At 37.3% G+C, this 20,070-nt stretch overlaps 1 protein-coding gene across 3 annotated transcripts in view; it reads right to left on the reverse strand.

The window, feature by feature from the left end:
• ATRN (attractin) overlaps positions 1-20,070 on the reverse strand; it is a 244,387-nt gene that overhangs the window by 184,150 nt on the left and 40,167 nt on the right. The window lies entirely within an intron of this gene.

Here is a 20,070-nt window from a genome sequence, read left to right on the forward strand (position 1 = left end):
GTGAAGAGTAGAGAAGGGGCCACTTTGACTGGATCTCAGAGTACAGAAGGAAAATTAATGTTCAATGAGAGTGAAAATCAGGTTGTGGCTAGGTTGTGAAGGGCTTTAAAAGGTAAACAGAGGAGTTTACATCTTATTCTGGAGACAACAGGAAGCCACTGAAGTTGACTGAGCATGAGGTAACAAGGATGGACTGGTACTTGCGGAAAATTACTTTGGCAACAGTGTGGGGGATGCATTGAATTGGAGAAAAATTTAAGGCAGGGAGACCATTAAGGAAGATATTGCAATAATCTAGGGGAAAAAATGTAATGAGGTCCTAAACTAAAGTGATAGCTAAATGAGTAGAAAAAAGGGGTCAGACTTAGGAGATGTTGTGAAGGTAGAAAGAGCAAAACTTTACTCCTAGAATCAATTCCTTCTAATGAAGCACTAGATTACACAGGTTTTTCTTAGCTACCCCATCATATGACTGACTCAAATTGAGCTTTCACCTTCTAAAACTCCCAGTACAACTGCTATATATACATGTTTTCTTGATCTTAATTCGTGAAACTTATTTTTTCTGTACCCAAGTGCTAGGCTTTAATTTACTTCTAATGAATGTCATCTTATTAGATTCAGCCCAATGTTCTAGTCTATCAAGATCCTTGAAAATACCAACTCCAGCTGGTATTTAGCATGTTAGCTGGATGGCAGTGCCTTGGGCCCTTTTGTAGGGACATGCATCTTTGAACTGCCCACTCTTATGCCACTGAAATTAGTCTGTTAGTGGAATCATCAGGAGAAACACAAAAAGTAGGCTCCTTTTCTGAAACTAAGCAGATAGAGGGCTAAACCTGAAACCAGAAAGATCTAAGTTCAAATCCTGTCTCAGGTGCTTACCAACTTTGTGACCTGGGAAATTTCCCTTGGTCTTGCTTCCTTATCTATAAAATGAAGGAGTTAGACTCAGTAGCCTCTATAAAATACCCAAAAACACAACTATGAATGTGAATGGGTTGAATTCACCCATAAGAGAAAAGGGTAGCAGTATGGATTAGAAATAAAATCTAACAATATGGTGTGAGAAGAAACAAACTTGAAAGATATTCATAGTTAAAATTTGGACCCAGAATAAAATTTATTACTAATCAAAAGAATTTTTTTAAAAAGCTGGAGCAGTAATAATGATCTCAGACAAAATATTAAATACAAGACATAGTTAATAAAACAAACTAGTATAGTATGCTTTATATATGCACTGGATGACACAGTATCTGAGTACTTAAAGGAAAAGCTGAACAAAGTAAGGAAGAAATAGACAACAAAATAATAACTTGGGGGAACTTCAATGTGACCCTTATAGACTTACACAACTCTAATAAAAAGATAAGCATGTAAGAACAGAACAGAACATTAGGAAGGCTAAAGCTGTTCTCTAGTGATCACTAAAAGGAAACAGAGAGGATTCTACATATGTTTTGGTTGTGAAATAATTTTGTGTAATGTTACAAAAATTGATCATACATTAGAACTGAAATGTCATAAATAAATGCTGAAGAGCAGAAATGTTAAATACATCATTTACTAACCACAAAGTGATAACCACAAAGCTATGAAAATTATATTCAATAAAGTGTCTGTGAGGAAAGGATTAAAACTTCATTAGAGACTATCAGTAGCTATGTTTTAAAAAAATACTCTGAATCACTAATAATTAGAAAAATGCAAATTAAAGCAACTCAAAGGTTCCACTTCATATCCATAAGACTGCAAAGTTAACAGAAAATGACAATTCTTGGAGGTCAGTCAATAAAAAGTGTTACTATGTGCCAGGCACTGTGCTAAGCACTAGAGATACAAGGAAAGGCAAAAACAGTCTCTGCTGTCAAAGAGTTCACAACTTTCTTGAGAGTGGGAAGAGTGGAGGGGCAACATAAAAACAATTATTATACAAACAAGATATACACAGGATACATTTTAATTCAATTGCACATGCATTTATTAAGTGACTGCTATGTTCAGGCACTGTACTAAGCATCAGAAACACAAATAAGAAAAAGAAAGAGCCCCTGCCCTCAAGATCTTACAATCTAATGGGGGAAGACAACACAAAAGGAAGCTGGAGAAGAACATCAAGTGTTGATTGGTGTGGAAGCATCTTATCCTATGGAGTTCAAACTAAGTAGGGCTACAGATGGAAAGTAGAAAGTGAGCTGGAAAGGACAGATCCTGCCTTCCATAAAGGGAAGTTTTTGGAGAGGTTTGCCCTCCAACCAGATGAGATAAGAGGCTGAGGGAAGAGACTAGTATTAAGGTAAATTGAGAAAGTCTTCTTATATAAAATTGGTTTTTATTTGGGACTTGAAAGAAGTCAAGGAAGCCAGGAGGAAGAGATGAGAAGGAAAGAATTGCAGGAATGGGAGATAACCAATGAAAATGCCAGGAGTTAGGAGATGGAGAGTCCTGTGAAGGAATAGCAAGGAGGATAGTGACAGCGGAATACAGAGTACATGGTAGGGAAAATGTTTAAGAACACTGAGAAAGCAGGACTGGTTTGTGTAGGGCTTTGAATGTCAAACAGGATTTTATATCTAATCCTGGAGGGAGCCACTGGAGTTTACTGAATAGAGAATGGGAAGGGATGACATCATTAGATCTACACTTCAGGAAAATTAACAACTGAATGAAGTATGGACTGATGTGTGGAAAGAGACTTAGAGGGGTTGTGGGAAAGAAACACATTGAAGTACTGATGGAGAAGCTGTAAATTGGTCTAGACATTCTGGAAAGAAATTGGAACTATAACCAAAAGGCCATAAAATTCTGTATACCCACTTAGACAATGCCTTCAAGAAATCAAAGATATCAAAAAAGCATCCATATATATATAAAAAAAATTTATAGCAATGATTTTTAAAGTAGCAAGGAACTGGAAACTAAAGAGATGCCCATAAATTGGAGAAAGGCTAAACAAATCATAGTATAGGAATGTTATGGAATATTATTGGGCCATAAGAATTGATGAAAGGGATAATTCCAGAGAAACCAAAGATGGTTCATATAAGAAGACTTAAATGAACTCTTACATAATGAAGTGAGCAGAACCAGGGAAATGATTTATACTATAACATTCTAATGAAGGAAGATGACACAAAGAGGAGTTAAAAAGTAGGAAGTGTAGAAAGGGGTACCAGGAAGGCTGGTAGTAAGGGGGTATAGAAATCTGGGGAGAGTAGTTAAAGGAAAGAGAGTAAGGGTGATGGTCTAGGAAAGAACTAAGAAGTGGAGAGACTGAAGGTCATAGCGAAGTCAAAGGACAGGGTTAGGATCATAAGGTATAAAGAAAGATAGAATGATAAGATAAAGGAATTTTGGAGTTCAAGAACACACAAGGGTAACACTTGCAAGTCATGGCAAGATCAAGAGGCATGGCCATCTCTGTACAATTGAAGAGAAGTAGAGGTGATGGAAATTAAGTAAATTGAGAAATTGAGAAGTGAGGGTACTGAATTCATTCAGGATGGAAAAAGGAAAAGGAAGGAAAAGGGGGAGAGAAAGGAAGGAAATAAGTATTTAAAACATCTGCCATGTCCAAGACACTGTGTTAAGTGTCTTTTTACAAATATTATCTCTTTTGATTCTCATAAAAATCTTTCAAGGTAGGTGCTATCATAATGCCCATTTTGTAATTGAAGAAAGTAAGGCAAAACAGAAATTAAGTGATTTGCCAAGGTCACACAATTACTAAATTTCTGAAGGTAGATTTGAATTTAGGTCTTCCTAATTCCAGGGAAATGTTCTAGTGGTTGATAAGAATGACCAAATGGACTGAGTGACAGATATGTATAGTACGAACCTCCAAAGGAAAAGAGATTGTCTAGAAGTGGTAAGGGGAAGTAAATGATATTCCAATTCCTCTACCAGAAATAGTGAATTGGTATGAGTGCAAGTGCAATGAGTCCTGGAAACAGTGTCATAAGGAAGATTAAATGTCATAAGGAAGAAGCCAGAAGCCAAGTTTCAGTGAATAACAGGAGATGTAAGGAACAAGAAAGGAAAATGTACAGCCTATGGATTAATTTATCAATTTCCTTTTGGAATTAATCACTCTACACTTCACCCCTAATTCAATTACCCCAGTTCTTCTGTTCCCTCAATTCTATCAATTTTGTCATCTTAAAAACAGATCTGCTCCTCATCTTGGGTCATACAGGTCATCTATTTCTCTCTTAGATATGTTCAGCTTCATGGAAATCCATTCTCCTGTGCCTTTGTGCTTCTGCTTCATAACATTCTCTGACCCCAGGTTTCAATGCTCTCCTCCTTAGCTCCCCCTTTGGGGGATATGTCCTACTATGGAGAATGGCTAAATCTAGCACAAAGAGAAGGGTTAGGCTGCCACAAATACAAGCTACTGCCCCCCAACACACACACACACACACACACACACACACACACACACACACACACACAATTTCCCTAACACCCTCTATCATAACACCATAAAATTTTTCATTACAAGTCACTTGGCAAACATACAGATACCAATAAACAGTTGCAAAGTTCAAATATCCATGATTCAGGTGACCCTTAATACTAATGAAAAAAAAAATCACATTCTCCTTTACCCAATCTTATTAAAATGTAAATAAAAAGTTCACCAAAACTACCCTTTCTCATAAGGTCTTTTTAGTCCTAGATTAAGATAAACCATCTCTTAACATCAAGTCATACAGTCTTCTCTCAGAGAAGCTGTGGACAGGAAGGTTGTAGTAAGGGGTTTTGACTTCAATAGGGGACTAGATAATCTGAGGCAAACTCTAGTTCTGATATTCAATGATCCATTAATCCCGCGGGGGGGAGGGGGGTTGCAAGGGGTCCTAAACAACTATACCAATAGGAAAACATTGGATCATAAGAAATAACAATGAAAGAGGCTTTAGAAATCAAGTCCAACCTCATTATACAAAAGGGGTAAATAACTTGGCCATGGCCATTACAAGTAGAGTTTAACCCTTAGGCCAGTCTGAAAAACATCATAGATACAAAAATTATGCAACTGACAATAGAAAAGTTTATGGAAAACTGCGGGAAAAAGTCCAGCTATAAAAATTTGGCAAAGTTACTTCATAAATTTTTGAGGGGAAGGGAAGGTAAATACAAAATGCTTTAATGGAATTATGGAGGACAATTTACTTAAGGTAGGTCCTGCTTCTCCTCCATTCTATACCTTGGGAAAAGATGAGCAGACAGAGTTCCAAAGAGAAAGGGAGAGACTCTACACATTGTCCTTGGCTCAGAAGAGAGAAGTGGTATTACTAATGTAAATTTACATGAGACAACCAATGGTTTCTCTCTGAGCTACTGCAACAGCCTGCTGATCAGTTTCCTTGCATCAATTGCCCCCTCTTCAATTGTCCATCCTCTAATCAAGTTTCAAATTGATCTTCCTAAAGGGCAAATCTGACCATGTAAACTCTCTTTGTCCCTATTTAATCAACTCCAGGGTCTTCCAATTACCTCCAAGATCAAATATAAAATCCTCTATTTGGCATTTAAATACTCACACCTTCCTCCCCTCTGTGTAGTCTGCTAACCAATGTCTCAGGCTTTCTTGATGATCCCCATACACGACATCCTATTTTTCAACTCTGGACATTTTCACTGGCTGCCCACCATGCATAGAATTCTCTCTCTAGTCATCACCACTTCCTACTTTCCCTTGGTCCCAGGTGATGTACCACATTCTGCAAGAAGCCTTACCCAGACTCACTTAATCTCAGTGCCTTCCCTCTAAGATTATCTCCAATTTATCCCATCTATCTTGTTTGTACATAGTTTGCATGCTGTTTTCCTCAGTAGACTGTGATTTTCCTGAGAGCAAAGAATGAATTTGAGTTGCTGTTGTTTTTTTTTTTAACCTTCTTATCTTCAGAGCTTATCAAAATGCCTCGCAATCAGCAAATGTTTAATAAAGGCCGGTTGACCTGAACTGCCCAGTACCTACCCACCAGATTCAGGAAAAAGCATTTTGAATGGGGGGAAGAGGGGAGTTTGAGAGCAGATCATAGGATTACTGCTCAAGAGCTAAAAGGAATTTCAGGGGTTATCTAGTGCAGATCAAAAAATGCTAAATTACTCACCTAAGATCACACAGGTCAGAAGCTGGAACTGAACCCAAGATCTCTAACTCCACAACTAATGTTCTTTCCACCATAACACACTGGGAAGACACGGCCCTTTTTGGGTTCTATCGGCAATGTATGGCTCTGGATAGACAGAAGGCAGCAGGATGTCCCACAGGTAAGAGAAGTAGTGGCAGACGGGCAAGCAGTGACACAACTATGCCTACGCTGCAATTTGACTACTGATGCCCAACATGCCATCAAAGTCCTATAATCCCCACTTATAAAGTATAGAGAAGTAACTCAGGCCTGCTCCATGACCTGATGATTCTACCTTTAAACTATCTTTTCTCTGTATTCTTTCTAGTGTGGTAAGACTAAGACTTAAGTCTAGCCTTAACAATTTACTAACTGGACAAGTTATGGTATACTAAAGGGTATGGAATACTATTGTGCTATAAGAAATTATAAAGGAAATAGTTTCAAAGAAACCTGGAAAGACTTGTATGAACTGATACAAAGTGACATGAGCAGAACCAGGAGAAAAATCTACACTATAACCCCAATAATGTGAAGACATTCAACTTTGAAACATTTAAGAATTCTGAACAACACAATGATCCATATAGAGAACTGACCAAAACAAACTGAGGCATATTTTTTCTCTTCCTTTTTCTTGTTTTTTTTTCTTTGGTGGGGGGGGAGGAGAAAGAGGGTATGGCTGACATGGAAATTTGTTTTGCATGATTTCATATTTGTAATGAGTTTTTGTATTTTTTGCTTTCTCAATGGGTGAGGCGTAAGGAGAGGGAGAGAATCTGGAACTGAAAATAAAATAAAATTGATGGGGAAAATAATTTACTAGTTGTTTGACCATAGCCAAGTCACCTCACCTCCCCTAGCCTGGGCTTTCTTATCGGATAAATAATAATGTGCACTATCACCTCACCTTTGTTGTTAGGAATGTACTTACAGATACATAATGAAAGCTGCTATTGCCATGGTTGCTACTGTCATTCCCCTTCCCAATAATGTGATGCACACTCTCTTCACCACACAGTGTGGCTACTGCAATCACCTCAGTGATATTCCCACCTCTGCTCCTTCCTCAACCATTCCAGCGATTACTCTTACTTCTGCATAAATCTAGTCTTGTGTCACTTCCCTGCTCTACATCACTCAATGACTTACATGAGTAGTTACAAAATAAAATTCAAACTTCTCAGCGGAAGGAAGGAAGGAAGGAAGGAAGGAAGGAAGGAAGGAAGGAAGGAAGGAAGGAAGGAAGGAAGGAAGGAAGGAAGGAAGGAAGAAAGAGAGAGAGAAAGAAAGAAAGAGAGAGAGAAAGAAAGAAAGAAAGAAAGAAAGAAAGAAAGAAAGAAAGAAAGAAAGAAAGAAAGAAAGAAAGAAAGAAAGAAAGAAAGAAAGAGACCCTCCATACCTTGGCACCACAGTTTTTGATAATGTACTTTATCCTCCATCCAAAATGAACTACTCACCCATTCCCCATAAAGGTCTTACACTTTTGTGTCTTCCTTCCTTTGCTCATACTTCCTTCCTTTGTTACTTACGACTAGAATACCTTTCTTTCTTCCCTCCCAACTCCCTGAAATCTCAGCTATCTACTAGAACTCAGATCAAATAATCTCTCCAGTCTGACAACACATTATCCTTTTTGAACCTCTCTTTGTGCTTTCTTATATTCTAATACATTATTGTTCAGTTATTTTCAGCTGTGTCCAGCTCTTTGTGACCCCATTTGGGAAGGATTTTGGAGTACTTTGCCATTTCTTTCTCTAGCTCATTTTACAAATGAGAAACTGAGGCAAATAGGGTTAAGTGACTTGCCCATGGTCACACAGCTAATAAGTGTCTGAGACCAGATTTGATCACAGGAAGATGAGTCTTACTCCAGGTCTGGCATTCTATCCACTGTGCCACCTAGTTAACCACATATATGTATCTTATGTTCCTACTAAACTGAAAGCCCCATTATGGTAAGGACCCAGTTTTATTTAATCTTTTAATCTTCCTGAGAATCTAGCAATGCTCTGCAAATACTAGGTATTTTATAAAAATTCATTTGTTGAATGAGTGATTATAAATGAGGTTACAAACTATCTATGAAATCCTATGACATAAAATAGATGCTTTTGAACAAAATCTAACATATTTGTAAATAGCTGAGTGCTAAATGAGAATTCTCCTGCTCACACTGAAAAATAAAAGCAAATTCCTACATTGGCTATGTAAATGAATTTCAATTTTGCAGTTCAACACACACACAAATACATTCTCTAATATCATGAAAAAATCATACCTATGATCAACTTCCTCTAAAATATAGCAAATATTCCTGCTAGATAACAGTCAAAACTGCAAGTTGAGCTATGAGGACACGGGAAACACATGTTGCCTGAACTGATAATTAACTAAATTATTAACTGAGACAGGCATGCTCAGTTCTTTGGGTCCGTTGTCCTTCGTTCTTGAAGAGGACCAAAATGACAACATTATGTTGGAGTCAAGGTACAGTGTGTCTGACTGTGGCTGATCAGACCAATACAAGCTCAAAAGGCTCTATCACAGGTCAGGCATAAATAGTCCACGTGAACATCTAGAGAGGAAATGTCTCTAATTTCTGCATCTCATGATTCTTTTGAGTTGCTGCAACTCTGCTTTGCTCATAGAGCACAGCACCTTCTTTGATGCAGGCACACCATGTTGGGAGGTCCTTTGCCAGTGTCTCCCATGTTGTACATCAATTTCAAAGTTCCTGTACAGCTTCTTCTGACCTCTACATGAGCATCTACCTTGCTTAAGTTCTCTATAAATTAATCTTTTAGGCAAATGTATGTTTGGTATTCAAACAACTGGCCAGCCCATATAGTTGTGTTCTCTGCAGTAGAGTTTGAATCCTTGGCAATTCAGCTCAAGAAAGAACCTCAGTGAGGTCCTAAGGTACTAAAAAAAGTACCTCATCTTCCTAGGGAATCTTCCTAAGATAATTCAAGTGGAAGTGATTCAGTTTCCTGGCATGGCACTGGCAGACTGTCCAGATTTCACAGGCATACAACAATAAGGTCAGCACAACAGCTCTGTAGATCTACAGTTTTGGTAGAGAGTCTAATATCTCTTCTTTCCCACGCTTTTCTTCAGTGTCCCAAACACTGAGTTAGCACTGGCAATGTAAGCATCAACTTCACCATCCTGTGTACATCACTGGAAAGTATACTGCCAAGGTAAGTGAACTTACCCATAGCATTCAATATTTCTCCATAGTCAATGGTTCCACATAAGGATGGTGTGGTGCCTGCTGATGGAAAAGTTCTGTTTTCTTGGTGTTAATTGTTAGGCCAAAATTAGCACAAGCAGTAGAGAATCAATCTATGCTTTGTTGAATGAGCTTCAGGGGCTGCATTGAGTGCACAAACATCTGTTAACAAAAAAATCATGCAACTCTCCTTCCACTTTAGTCTTGGCTTGTAGCGTTTTCAAGTTAAATAATTTACTATCAAGGTGGTAACCGGCCTTGAGACTGTTTTCATTCTCAGAGAAGGCATTTCATAACACTGCTGAAGACACCATGCAAAAAAAAGCATGGGAGCAAGCACACAACCCTGCTTCACTCCACTGGTGACTGGGAAAGTATGGAAAGCATTGTCCATTACCCCAGAACACATGCAAGCATGCTGTCATGAAAATGATCTACAAAACTGACAAACTTTTCCGGGCAACCAAATTTTGTTATAATTTTTCACAAGTGCTGACAAATGACAGTACAAAGGCCTTGGTCAGATCAACAATAACTGTTGTGTACAGACCTCTGTTCTGCTCTTGGCATTTTTACTGGAGTTATCAGACAACAAACTCCATATTCATCATTTCTCTGCCCTTTCTAAAGCCACATTGGCTCTTGGGTAGATGAACATCTTCCAGGTGAAGGATCAGCCTATTAAGGAGGACACTGGCAAGAACTGTGCCAGCAATGACTAAGAGAAAGGACCCCCCACACACACACCTCGTGATTGTCACAGGACAATCTATAAAGAGATGAAGGCTAGAGAGGACAGACTTCAACTTGAGGTATACAGTCAATGGCTTTAGCATTGATTGCTAACAGTTTACTGAGAAAACGATGGAAGTGTTCGGTCCATCTCTCCAGCATCATGTCTTTATCACTGATCAATGTAGCTTCATCAGCACTAAGTAGTTGAGATGCACCATAGGTCTTGGACCATAAATAACCTTCAGGACATCATAAAAGTGCTCTGGATTGTTACTATCAGTGTAAAACTGAATTTCATCTATCTTTTTACTGAGCCAAGAATCCTACATCTCTTAAGCTTCACTTGCACTTAACTTCTGAAGGAGTTAAATGCTTCCTTCTCAGAAACAGATGAACAATCCTGCTGGTAAAACCCTGTGGAATTCTCATTTTTCATTTAACAGCTTCTGAATTTCCTCATCATTTTCATCAAATCTATCTTGATGTTTATGAGTATTCTAGCCCAGGTGAGTGAATTCAGTGCTACACACCAAATCATTGAAAGCTACCCACTCTTTTTCTGCTCTACTGCTGCCAACCATGTGCTGACTCAGCTTTCCCTCCAAGTTAGCAATAAATTGTTCCCGCCTGGAGAAGTGCTCTAATTTGTTAGACATTAAATCTTCTGGTAGTCGTCTTGACTGGGGTCACTGCTTTTGTTGAATAGTAATATCTGGCTTAGAAAGGGTTAGTCTATAACTAGTTCAGCATTTTGCACCATACATGATCTTCATCACTCACATCTTATCTGTCTCTTTTATTCACAATGACATAACCTATTAAATGCTAATGTTTGCTGCAAGGATGCATCCATGAAGTTTTCATTACACTGAGGTACACTGAGGTAAACCGAAGATAGTGCTGGTCATGAGAGGCACATGTCTTCGGTAGTAAGTGTCCATTGTTGTTGCTGTTTCCAACTCCACTCCTCCCAAAGACTCCCTGCTACGTCTGATAGTCTACTCTTGCACTAAAGTCACCCAGAACTATAAGCTTGTTCTCGTTCAGCACACTGATAAGTTTCTCCAAGTTTTCATAAAATTTTTCTTTGACCTAATCAAAGTTTGTTACGATGGGAGCACACACAATGATGATGGAGGAATGGTGCTTTCCTGCAAGTGGCAATCACACTGTCAATCACCTGTTGTTCACTCCTTCTGGGAGGCATACAAGCTTGCTAACTAGATTAGTTTTGATTATGAAATATACACCAGCTTCACAGCATTCCCCATTACTGCTGCCACCCTAGAAAAACATGTATCCAGCTCTGACTTCAGTTAGTTGGCCTTCATTTACTAGACTTGTTTCACTCCAGGATATTATTTGGATCGAATACCTGCTGAGTTCTCTCACAAGAGCTGTTGTCTTTCAGGTCTACTGGATTTCATGTTGTCCATAAGCATGCACATATTTCATGTACCAATGGCTATTGGAATCATCTTAGCAAACTTTTTTTACATTTTTTTTTTTTGATGTTTGAAATGCAGGGTAGGATCCCCACCTGCCACAATAAATAGACCAGGGTTAGGTTAGATAAAACAGACAATTTTTCGGGCACCTTTTTTAGTCCTTTTCTCATGCCAGAAAGTAAGCAGTACAGCTCTTAAAAAGAGCTGCTCAGACACCCAGGGGGTTACCAAATCCCACTGTTGCTTTAGTCCAGTGAGAAAACAACCCTATGATCTGGGCAGCCTGTGTACAGGGTTGTGACTACAGCAGTGTATCTGCACCTGCTACTTTGTCACTTGTCTGTCACTACAGGACTCTGAAGTAGGCAAAAATGATAAAATAATATGGGGAATGTCTTTTGATTTGCACATAAATTGGATTTAAATAAGGCAGAGTTGCTCAAAGTTGTTGGCCTCATTCTCTTTCACAGTCATCAAAGTCCAGTGGCAAGACAAAAGTCGAAATGACTGGTGATGTCTCAGGATACAATGGATGATTTTAACAACTTCGATGTCTAACCAAGCTCTATGCACTCCACAGAACCTGCTTCAGCCACCTTCATGGCAACTGGAACAAACTGCTCTCATTCACCCATTCTGCCAGGGAAAAGTCATCACAGGCTTGGGTAGACACTCCCTTTAACTCACTGTTGGGTTTGAGACCGCTTGGCTCCCCTCAACCTGGTGTAGCCTGACAAAATTGTGGCTGCTGTGCATGCTACAGTTTCCTGGAGCCACAGTTGAGAGTTGGGTGAATCAGGTAGATACCAAAAGTAGATGAGTAGCCCTCACAGCAGAGGTAGTAGTCTTCCCTCAACACTTCCCTATTTGCCAGGAAAGACTGCAAAGGCAGGGAAAACAGAGGTGGCATCACACTTTAGTAAGACACAGAAGGCATGGGGGCAAACAGCACAGAAAATACAGAGATAAGCAGTGAAAGAGGTACACTGATAAACAACATGGGGTTAGGGGTTGGAGCTATGAAGGAAGGCAGGCAGATATGGGAAAGAAGGAGGAGTAGAGGCACTGAGAACCACTCATGCAACCATGGGTAAGTGTTAAGAGAGCACAGCAGCATGGATGCAGATGGAGATGGAAGAGTGCTGGGGAGCAGGAGTTTGGGGTTTCATTTTATAGGGTTTGGAGGGGAACAAACTAACTCCTACCTACACAATCTTGGGATTACTTCATTAACATATTCAAATTATCTCAAAGTTGTTGGGAAAACTTTAAGATTTTACCACATCATCTCAGCGTTATCAGCTCCATTTGGTGTTTTGCTGGTCTTACTACAGAAGTCACATAAGACCAAAAGCCCTGACAGCAAAGCCTTCCGTGAATCAGCACACATCACCAAGATGTGATTTTTGATGAATATGTGATAACAATTTATAAATTATGCTCCTCACTACTGTAAATGAATTCCAGGTTCCTCTTTGCAATCTTGCTTCGTGCTATTGCTACTTATAAACTCACTTACCACACTAACTAAAGGCAGTCGGGGGGACCATAATAAGATACAATTTAAACACACTGCTGATCAATGAAACCATAAAGACAGATTTTATGCTTATTGTCTGACAGTACTTTCACGTTAGCAAGTTAGTAGCACTAGAAAAAAAAAGACACATAACAATATAACAAGGTAAAAATAAAAAAATAAAAAACCCACAGCATTTAACATTTGTTTGAAGGTTTATAAATTAAGACAAACTTATCCACACCGTGGCAAAATTCTCATGGTTATTAGCCTGCAGATATTAGGCAAACTATCCTCAGGTCTCTGGTGTTCTGATTAATAAAATGCAAATGCCATATGGCTCTGCCTAACTAAGGATGTTGCTAGAATGAGTTAATCATAAAATGTATATTAGAGCATACAGAAATCTGTAAAGTGCTATACAACTGTTTTAATAAAACAAAATGAAACGATAAGTGAAGGAAAATTGCTATTATTACTAGAAGGTAGAAATGATGACCTTGGTCTATTATAATGCCAGATACATAAAAGAAAAGAAACTCTTTAAGACATGACTTATGGTCTAGAATGATTCCCTCATTCTGTAGTGCCAGGAAGTGAATTTTTGAAGAGCTGCCTTTTCTCACCATCAGTTAGAATTAGAAGCAACTGCTATTTCTTCAAATCAGTTTTCTAAACAGAAGAGCTCTGTGGTAATGATATACAGACCTTCCAAATGAATAGTGCAATTGAAATGCCAATAAGATGTCATTAAAGGATCAACTATTTGCTCTGTTGCCTCATAAAAACAACACTACATAACTTCAAAACTTAGTATAGGTGTCAGATGAAATTTCCAATGATTTTACAATGTTTCATGGTGTAATGGTTAACATAAAAATTTTTTAATTTTCAATTTAACTTCCATTAACTCTTAGGAAAAAAATGTGACATCTAAACTATCTGAAAAGAGGGACATTCATACTTGCTTTAACAATAGCATCCAAACAAATACCTTCTTCCAGTCCCTGCTGTTACCCATTCCTTGACAATCAGACAATCTTATCCTTCCTAATATATTTTCAGCTATTATACTTCTTAACAGACCCTCAGTGTTAATGAACACAATCTGATTACCTTTCTAAATAACAACTTTCATGGACATGAACACATTAGTAAGATATTTTCTATTCTTTACACTAAATAATTATTTTCCTTCAGCCTTTCCTGATAAATGGCATTTTTCCAATTCTGTCTGACAGAGGGGGAAAAAGACCTAGAAATTCAAAGTAGAGTATACTTGTGTAACACAATCACAAAACTATTAAGTGTAGGAAGTGTGATTCAAGACCCAACTTTTGGACATAAAGTCAGCCTAGTGTGCTTTCCTCTAGACTAAACTGCTTCTCTAGAGGCATAGCACAACAACCAATAACATTAGGAAATGAAAAGAAAATACACTTCTCCACAGAAATCTATCAGAGAGGTAGCTTGGCTTAGTGACTAGAAACTAAGCCCAAGAATCAGAAAGATTCTGACTAATACTGGCTATAAAATCCAGTAAAGTCACATTCTCCTCTCAGTATTGAAGAAAATGCTCTAAGACTCAAAACTGCAGAATAGCTGATCTGCAATGTTAGGAATTTCCCTACACCAACAAAATCAGAAATCCAGACCAAAAGAAAAAAGATAACTAAATGAATATAGTAGCTACTTATAGAGGTTCTATTATATCTGGCACAATGGTCCTATACAGCATTTAGCAAGACAAGTTATCTAATAAATTCTACTTCTTTAATTATAATCCCAACAACACTGGTTTCCATTGCTTTTAATTATTTTAGCTAATTTGGTGAGTAAGGTAGTCCCTTAAAGTTGTTTTAATTTGCATCTATTAAAATAATATTAAGTGGCATATTTTTGAGTGGTTTATAACAATTTATCTCTTTTAAAAATTGTTCATCTTTTTACATTTTAAAGAAATATTTCTATATGCAAACCAAAAAGGAATGTATATGTGAATCTGTAAATCTCTATAATGAACAGCTTTGTTTTTTTAATGCAAGAAGGACTAAGTAAATCAATGGAAGCAAAAATATTTTAGACACTTTTTACTCTATACTTCATGACTTTTTCCATATCTTGAAAATCAACATTCTTTAGTACTCTAAAGACTTTTCAAATAACAAAAGAAATAAAACAGCATTCTACCTATAAGGACCAACATATGATTAAATACCCTATATTTTAGTAACAGGACAAGCTCCTGTGTTTATTTCTATTGTCATTTCTTTGACTACATTAATCTTTTCCTTTTGGAGCATTAGTAGAATTTATCAAAAGTTCACAAAACCTTGTGAATAATATATTTAGGGTAAAATAAAATTTTGGTTTTGCATATAACATTCAATTTTTACTAATGCTTTTATTTTTCTGGTTTTCAGATTTTCAAAATTTGTAGTTTAGTTGTCATAATAATATAGCTTTGCTTGGGTCCTTACTGATAAAATATTCAACAGACTCTCCAATGAACAGATTTTAAAACTGATAAGAAATATCCTCTCCAACTCACCAAATGGTGAACTGTTAGATACTGAATTTCACGAAATAAATGCAAAAATTGCAATGTGTGAGGCAGAGAAAGAATACTTCTCATATGATTCCAGTGACAATAATTCTATCAATGAAGTTTTCTCCAGGTGACAATCTAAAAGGTATTGAACAATGAGGTTCTCATAGGACTCAAGATCATGACAAAAGAAATGAAGAGCCACAATGTCTCAAAGACTAAGATGGTTCTTCTTTGCAATGGGCTATTGCTCATCCTCTTCTCCATGATTTTCTTTTATGTTTCCATTACACTGCCTTCTAGTTCTCTCCCTCCAGGTCTCATTGTTCTTCTCAGACTTCTTTGTTGGATCCTCTTCAAGGCTACACATATTAACCACTGGTGTCCCACAAGGCTCTGCCCTGGGCCTTCTTCTCCTCCCCTACTTTATTATTTCATTCGCTGATGTCATCGACACTCATGGATGCAACTATTGTTTTTATTCAGATATTTCTCAGATCTATTTGTCCATCCCTAATCTCTCACTTGAGCTCCAGGCCTGTACCCACAATTGCCTATCGGACAGCTCAAACTGGATATCTCATAGACATCTTAAATTGAATATGTCCAAAACCGAACTCATCTTTCTCACAGACCCTCCCCCCTTCTGAAGTTCCCTATTACTAGCCAAGGTAACACTATCCTTCCAGTCCTCCAGGCTCATAGTCTGAGTGTTGTCCATGGCTCCTCGCTCTCTCATCACTCCCTCCCCCGTATCTAATCAGTTGCCAAGCACTGTCATTCCTAGCTTCACAACATCTCTCATATGGCCCCTTCTCTCCTGTGACACTGCCATTCCCCTGGTACAGGTCTTCATCACTTCATACCTGGACTACTGCAATAGACTGCTGGTAGATCTGCCTGCCTTAAGACTCTTGTCCACACTAGTTCATCCTCCACTCAGTTAAACTGATCATCCTAAAGTACAAATCTGGACATGTCCCCACTATTCAAATAACTCCAGTGACTCCATATTACTTCCAGGATCAAATATAAAATCAGAAACAAACAGAAATTTGGCTTTTAGAGCCCTTCATAATTTGACTCCTTTCTTCCTCCACTTCATACTCCTCTTCCCCCAAGTACTCTGTACTTCAATGACACTCACCTACTTCCTGTTCCTCAAACATGACTAATTACCCAGCTCCATGAATTTTCACTGACTGTCCCTCATGCCTGAAACAGTCTCCTTCATCTCTACCTCCTGGTCTCCCTACCTTCCTTCAAGTCTTAGTTAAGGTCTCATGTCCCTCAAGAAGCCTTTCTGAGTACTTACTATAGGCTTTCCTCTGAGATTATCTCCAGCTTCCCCTTTTATATATCCTGTTTGTATAAAACCGCATGCTGTCTACCCCTTAGACTGAATTCTTTGAGAATAGGGACTGTCTTTTGCCCTTAATTGTATCCTTTAGCACAGAGCAGGCAACTAATAAATGCTGGGTGATTGTCTGACCACTCACCAGTTCTCCCAATTTTTCATTTTTTTGACTGCTAACATTTATTGGTATAATTTTTAAATTCTCTTTCATATTCATACATGTTCTTATATGATTTACATATATGTATGTGTATATATGTATGTATATATACATGCATATTTTATACACACACACACACGCACATACACACACATACATTTAAAGGATATTTATTGTTTTGGTAAAGGTTTCCAGCATCTATTCTAGGCTATTTATTCTCATTCCAAACTCTTTCCTCAATAGTCCTAATTATACTCTTTATGTCTTTCTTCAATCATTTTAGTAGACCTTCCATTCACATTCCAGGAGTCTTTCTGGCCAATCCTCTGACTTTTTGTGAATCTTACTTTGGAATGATTACAGAATTATCCTCTTCTTCTGCAGTTTTATCCTAGGGTTCACTTAACTCTTGGCATTTTTTCATTAAAGGAGGCAATAAATTAGAAAGAGTTAGTGACATTAAAAAAAGGGCAAAAATAAAACTCTTTTTAAAGAAAAAAAAAAGACTACAAATAGAGTCCATATTAAAAGTAGGTTATGTTTCCAAAATTCTTTAGGAAGTCGGAGAAATTTTCTAAGAGAAATAAGCTCATCCCCAAAAGCCTATTAAACCCCTAAAAGTAATATCAGTTTGGACATAATCCAGAGTCCTCCAAGTCTATTCCAGCAAAATGCAAGTTCTAGAGGTCCAAGGAACAGAGGTTTAGAATACAGGCCTCACTATTACATGTCTCCAAAAGTGTTGTGCATCTATTCAACAAAGAGTACTTTGGGAGTAACATCATCCAAATTTTGGACACTATGCCTCTCAATGTAGCCCAAGATATCATTAGCTTTTTTGAATGTCAAATCTCACTGTTATCTCATACTAAACTTGGTCTGCACTGAAAAGCTAGGATCCTTTTTAAAGTAAAAAAAACTATCTTTCCACATCTTCCCCATCTTTTGTTTGTGAAGCTGATTTCCTGAACCCAGTTGCAAGAGTTTGCTTTATTTGCTACGTATTTCATTTTATTAGACTCAATGAAATATTCTAGCCTGAAATCTGGGATCCTGAATCAGCCACTCATAACTCTGTGTCTTCTACAAATATGATAAATGTAACTTTGAGGCCTTAATCAAGCCATAAACTAACCTAAAAATATTAACACAGCAAAAGGCCAGGCATAGATAGTTATGGCACACCACTAGTGACAACCTTCAAAGTTAAAGTTGTCTAGTCTTTGGATCGTACTAACCAATTAGTTCTGAATTTGCCCAAAAGTATTATCTAGCCCACATCTATCTACCCCGTCCCACACCCCACTTCTTCCACACACATCCCCCCCCCAAAAGCATGAAAGACTTTGTTAAGTGCTTTGGTAAAATTTAAGTAAATCATCATTAAAGCATTCTCCTATTCTACCACCCTAATAACTATGTCAAAAACAGAAATGAGATTGTCCTGGTAGGAACTTTCTTGATAAAGCCATTCTACTTCTTTAGATCACTACTTCCTTCCTAAATATTCACTTAAAATTATCAAAAACATTTATCAAAACCATATTAACATTTTTTGCAATGGAAAAACACCAGACATTTTCTCAATACTAAAAAGGGTAAAGTTAGAATGCTCCCTCTCTCCATTGCTTTTTGACATAATTCTAAAAATACTAGTTATAGCAATAAAAGAAAAGCATGGAATTAAAGGTATAAATACTAGTAAAGAGGAGAAAAAAGGTATCCCTGTTTAGAGATGACATGATGGTAGCTAAAACTCCTCATGGGAGGTCTTCAGGTAAAGGAGAGATGCCCATTTTTTGGAAAGATTGTAGAAGGGATTCTTTTTCAGGAAGGAACCGGACCAGATCATCACTTCTAACAAGGGAGGAGCTGTTATTCAAAGAACATAAAGCTCTTAAGTAGGCAGCATGAAAGACAGAAGAACAGATCAGTCGGAAAATTCAAAAGGATGGAAAAAACTGGAAATTAAGTGGATGATCATCAATAGAGGAAAGGCTGAATAAGTTGTGATATATGAATATGATGGAATACTATTGTGCTTTAAGTAATAAGGATATAGATGATTTTTTAAAGACACAGAAACATCTATATAAACCGACGCAGAGTAAAGTAGGAAGTAGAAAGACATTTTATCCTAAAATATCAAAACTGCTAAAATGAAGAATTTTGATAACTTTCTTAAAACCCTAGAAGAACACTTTATGTAATAACAATACTGTAAAAACAATTTTGAAAGTTATAAGAACCATGATTATTAAAATGATCATTCATGATTCAAGAGGACAAATGAAGACGTTATCTATGACAGCAAAATGAGACAAATATGTTTCTGAATACAGTCATTAAGAAAATTTGTTTTCCTCAACTCTATATAATTGTTGCAAAGAACTTTTTTCTTTTTTGTAAATGGGGGAGGGGGCAGGAGAGAAAAAAATAATTTTGTTATTTTTTTTTTAAACGAGGTAAGGGAATACAGATGCGGAATGTTGTGTGTACTTTCTCATGAAGTCACTGTGTTATTAATTTTATTTGACTGATTTAATTTATAATAAGAGACCTCTCACACAGTGGGAGTGATCCGTAAGTGTAAAAACAAAACACATTAATAAAACCTTAAAAAAAAAAAGAATGGAGAAATGACAAGAAAATAAGTGAGACCTACTGATCTCAATCTGTTTACATGAACATCACTATTCTCTGACAGGATTAAGTACTATACCACAAGAGTTAAAAACACTTGGGAATTATCTTTCCCCAAAATGGAATAAAAACAATAGAATTATATTTTCAGGGTTGTTAGAAAGCCAAAAATCAATCCTTATTCAAGATCATTCTTCTTCATCACTGATAAGGAATATTCTCTTCTCTATTTAATATTCTGATACTCTTCCCCTAGAAGAGTTCCCCTAATTTAAC

The sequence above is a fragment of the Notamacropus eugenii genome, chromosome 6, assembly GCF_028372415.1.
Source record: "Notamacropus eugenii isolate mMacEug1 chromosome 6, mMacEug1.pri_v2, whole genome shotgun sequence".
Classification (NCBI taxonomy): domain Eukaryota; kingdom Metazoa; phylum Chordata; class Mammalia; order Diprotodontia; family Macropodidae; genus Notamacropus; species Notamacropus eugenii.